Genomic DNA, 5,660 nt, shown 5'->3' with positions numbered 1-5,660 from the left:
AATTTTGCAAACTGTACATACTAGCTTATTATGACTGACATTGCTCTTAGTAACATATCGTATCGACATTTGTGTTTCATCTCATTCTTTAAACGGCTATAAAATGGTGTCTGAAATTAATTTTGATTGAAATTCAGGTTCGTTGATAAACTGTGAACACATTATACTGGGCATGGCCTATTTGCAGGAATAATCATGAATTAAAGTTGAAGTAATCTTTATTATTGGACGTCTGATAAGATTTTTCTGTTGAATATATAATACAAAAAAACTTGTTATAAGACAGGACTGATGGTGTAGCATTTAGTGTATAATCCAAACAAAAAGGCTTCGAATAAGTACCTTTGTAAGAACGGTTAATATTTGCTACAATCCACGTATGTTACCGGTCTTGTTAATGAGATATACAAGCGCATTTGATATCAGAGCTTACCTTTGAGTTTGACACACACTTTACTATGAACGCGTACTTGCATATAGCAGCTTCATGCAATTTGAGTATGTGTCTAAAATATATAAGATGAATAATGCTTTTAACAGTCTTATACATTAATACAATATCTTCTGAGGTGTAGATAGAGATTCTCCAGAAACGGAATTAACATTAATTTAAAAGTAAAACAAATATTATAGTTTGTTATAAATAAGAACTCTAACGGTTTTAGTAGTATAACCTAAAACGATCGAAATGCGTTTTTGTTAATATTGTTTTATATTTTGGCGGTATTACTGTTGTCATCTGATATGTTAAATTATACAAAAATATATACAGTACAATGCGTATAACACGTTATTCAAAACGCAGTTATTTATCTTTTTTCTTGATTGTGTCTAATGTATGACGTTTATTTTTATTTAAAGACAATTTAAATATTTATCCTGCCTCCTTTGTAAAAATTGAACTAATAAAGCAGGGTCAAATAAATTTTCCTATTTCCGGTCAACAGGAAGTAATGTATTACTACGAACGCTGTGACACATAGTTAAGTTTAACCTTTTCAATACACTACAAAATGGTGTAGTGTTTAACCAATATCGGCTGCTATTTTAATTGTAGACCAATACAAATATCACAATATCGATTCGTTTTGTATTTCTTCTCATAGATGCAAAAAGGAAAGTATTAAAAGAAACAGTTGAGGGTGGAACTATTTTTACGTGAACGGTGACACAATCGGTAGTTCGGTCGTCTGGATTGTTGAGTACATGTAGGAGGCTCGACAAGAATAATTATATTGTGATGTCAATTTTTCATTTGACGTTGATAGAATGTGTCAACGGCACGAAGCAGGATAAATCGAATACATGGTTTGTGCCAAGATGGAGAAAGTTTATCCGGTTCAACCCGAATAAGAAAAATAGCCCTATTTTCTTTTTCAAAGTCTCATCGGATAAACTTTCGGCACCAACCATGTAATCTCTATATTTAAGTTAGTTGACTTATGAAGACATGAATAAGAGCAAATTAAGCATGCTTACGCAAAATAGCGATTTCAAGTACAGATTAACATAAATCCATTAGGATTCAGTCACTAATTAAGACCGCTCTTTTCGAAAGCAGGCATGCCAGAAAATTATAGTCTGCCAATCCTCATACAAATGGCTATGGTCAAACTCAATATTGCTTAAAATGTATTAAATTGATACGTTTGATATTAATAAAAAACATATCTTATACAGACAACCTACGAAATCAAAAATACATATGGTAAAAGTGTCATGTTATATGCTTTATACGAATATAGCGGTTTTCATGACAGTAATTAAAGTGACATAACAGCTGTAATTATACCCACGCTTTTCGGTCTTCCGTCCGTCCATCCGTCCTGGCCACCTTCTCCTCCTACACTATTCGAACTAGAACCTTAAAGGGGCCTTTTCACAGATGTTTGGCAATTTTGAAGTTTGTAATTAAATGCTTTATATTGATAAATGTTAACATTGGATCTTAAAAGCTCCAGTAAAAAATAAAGAATACAATTTGAAAAAGGAAAAAAAAGGACCAGGGCTCGAACCAGTGACCCCCGGAGTCCTGGAGCTAGTCTGAAGTAAAAATGCATTAGCTCTCTTGTCTATTTTGCCGGGTATACACAGTTTAAGTATTGTATACCTTATATAAGCAATCTTTGTAGTTTCGTAAATTTAAACGACAACAACATAACTCTCCAAATTATTCATTCGTTTTGCGTTGCAACGCTTTATAATATTTAGGTTTTCAAATCGTCAAAAGATACATATAATGGTTATAATGGACTATGGTAAATGTTCAGTCATACTGTTTCCTCACAAATATCATAACTTAAACGAAAATTTGCGAATCTGAAACAACTTTTTTAAATTTTGTCTATTTACCAAACCGTGAAAAGATCCTTTTAAAACTTACAAACATAGTAGCTATGAGAATATGTGCAACAGTTAAATATTTGGAATTGTGATCTGACCCCTAGGTAAAAAGTTATGGGGGTTGGAGTGGGGCCTGGTAGATTTTCCTGCGACCGCGATTCGAAAAAGGCTGATAACTACTGTGTCCCTTCAGGTATTGCTTTCATATTTGGTATGCATGTGTATTTAGACAACAACTTTTCATGTGCATTACATTTTTACCCTTGTGACCTTGACATTGAGGTCAGCGTTCAGGTTTCTAAATCTGCGACCGCGATTCGAAAAAGGCCCATAACTACTGTGTCCCTTCAGATATTGCTTTCATATTTGGTATGCATGTATATATAGAAAACATCTTTCCATGCTAATACAATTTTTTAACACTGTTACCTTGAAATTGAACTTGAGGTAGGCGTTTCAAAATCTGCGACCGCGATTCGAAAAAGGCGCATAACTACTGTGTCCCTTCAGATAAAGCTTTCGTGTTTGGTATGCATGTGTATAAGGAAAACACCTTTTCTGTGACCTTGACCTTGAACTTGAGAACAGGGTTCAGGTTTGGAAATCTGCCAACGCGATTCGAAAAGGCTCATACCTACTGTGTGCCTTCAGATATTGCTTTCATATTTGGTATGCATGTGCATATGAACAACACTTTTGCATGCGCATACAATTGTTTACCCCTTTGACCTTGACCTTGAACTTGAGGTCAGAATTCAGGTTTCGAAATCTGCGACCGCGATTAGAAAAAAAGGCTTATACCTACTGTGCCCCTTCAGATGGTACGCATGTGTATTTGGACCTTTCCATGCGCATAAAAAAATTACCCTTGTGACCTCGACCTTGAACTTAGGGTCCACGTTTAGATTTCGAAACAACACCTTTCCTTGCACATGAAATGTGTGAACTTGGGGTCCGCGTACAGGTTTCGAAATCTGCGGCCGCGATTCAAAAAATCTCATAACTACTGTGTCCCTTCAGATATTGCTTTCATTTTTGGTATGCATGTGTATCTGGACAACACTTTTCCACGCGCATACATTTGTTTACTTCTGTGACATTGACATTGAACTTGAACTTGAGGTCAGAATTCAGGTTTCCTAATCAACGACCGAGATTTGAAAAACGCTCATAACTAGTGTGTCCTTTCAGATATTGCTTTCATATTTGGTAGGCATTTATATCTGGACAACACCTTTCCATGCGCATGAATTTTTTGAACTTGGGGTACGCGTGTAGGTTTCGAAATCTGCGATCGCGATCAAAAAAAGCTCATAACGTCTGTGTCCCTTCAAACATTGCTTTCTTATTTGGTAGGCATGAGTATCTGGACCTTTCCATTCCCATAAAATGTTTGACCCCTGTGACCTTGACCTTGAACTAAGGGTTCGCGCTTAGATTTTGAAAACTATTATGTTGTCATCTCCGCCGTCTGTCCGTTCGTCCTGGCCACTATCTCCTGCTACACTTTAAGCTTTAGAGCCTTGATACTTACATACATGGTAGCTATGATCATATGTGCGACAGTGCACTATATAGAATTTTGATTTGACCACTGGGTCAAAAGTTATGGGGGTTGGTTCAGAGATTTTCAATCATTTATTTAGGTTATTTTACATTAACTTCTTCATTTCTACACTGATTTACTTCAAATTGATACTGAACATCTCTTATGACAATACGGTTTATAACAACTATGCATGGCCCCATTAGAAACCCTGGGGCGCCGCTGGGTCAAACATGCGGCGTGGGGATACGCGTCGGCCTCTGCCGCGCCATTTCTAGTTTTGTATGTTTTAGCTCGACAAATGTGTACATATTTGGTGTTTATATGTAATACAATTGTAATACAATACAATATAATTTACTCTAAGTCCACTATATAATTTACGTTAAACAATAACGCGAAATTTATCTACGAGTTTATTACTAACAATACACTTTCTTTGATCTTATCAAATGGATGGAGGTCAAGTCCGTCTGCCTGTCTCAATATATAATTATGAGATAACATACGTGATAAACTGAATCGAAACTTTTTTTACATGACATATCCAGATAAGGTTGAAATTAAAACAAAAAACGGTAATATGTTTATACACATGTTCTTTAGTCCATGCTATATGGTGCTGCGGTAGTCGAGTGGTTACACTCTGGTCTATCATTACAGAGGTCCCCGGTTCAATCCCTAGCTGGAAACTTCGGAAATGGTTCAAGTGTTACCCACCCAACTAGAAAGGTACTGCTATGAAACCCATGTAATGTTCAAGTGTATCGGTGTTATACACTGAGTACGTAAAAGAGCCAATGGATCTATTCGCAAAGAGCTAAGGGATCGCACCCGGATTCATTGTATCTCAATACTCTTTTTCTGCTTGCTGTCTCTTCAGCAAAACCAAAGGACCACATTGGAAAAGAGTGCTTGCACTTTCATGAGTAATCATTGATTGCAAGGCCAAAAGAAATACTAGTATTCTACTATTACATGGATTAATTAAGCCTACATATAAGATGTAATACCATTCACATCAAATTCAATGTTCCATAAATACTAAATACCTAAATTACCTCCAATATTAGTATCACTTGCTGTTTAGTGATAACAAATACATCGTGATGAACTTGACTACTTTAAGACTTCGATAATTGGTAAGAAGTTTAGACAACTTTTTCTTGCTCCTATGTTTTTTTAATTATTATTCAAAAGAAGTGTAGACAACCTAAACATTCAAAAACCGCTTAAAGAATGCGTACCGTACTCGCAAACAAATGTATACTTATGTCTCAATTAATGTTAAATGTTTGAACATGCGAGAAAAATCTCAAAACAATATCTAAATCAAGCAAGTGTTTATATATCGCCAAAATATTGTTATGTGTAATCTAAGGACAAATAAAGAATTATATTGGACATTGAAGACAATTTCGTTCTATAAGAGTCACATTTCTCACTGAGCAGAATTAAGTTTTTCTTTTTGTTGAATCGGGCCACGACTTTTATAAGAAATATTCACATTCATCCAGTCCAAACTGCCAATTTGATACCATACCGTAAATTGGAAAAAATACCTTTTAACAAATGAAATATCGCTGTACATGAATCGCCTTTAATTACTTGCAAAATTCAAATTGCCAAATGTCATAACACTAATATAATTAATCGTTTCGTCTATGCATGAATACAAAAAATAAATAAGTTAAACAGTTCAGAAGTTAATGGTTAAGACGCGACGCATCATTTCAATTCAAACGCATTTATATTATTTCAATTTTCATTT

This window comes from Dreissena polymorpha, chromosome 9, assembly GCF_020536995.1.
Source record: "Dreissena polymorpha isolate Duluth1 chromosome 9, UMN_Dpol_1.0, whole genome shotgun sequence".
In the NCBI taxonomy this organism is placed as follows: domain Eukaryota; kingdom Metazoa; phylum Mollusca; class Bivalvia; order Myida; family Dreissenidae; genus Dreissena; species Dreissena polymorpha.
Note: the sequence above shows the minus strand (reverse complement) of the source record.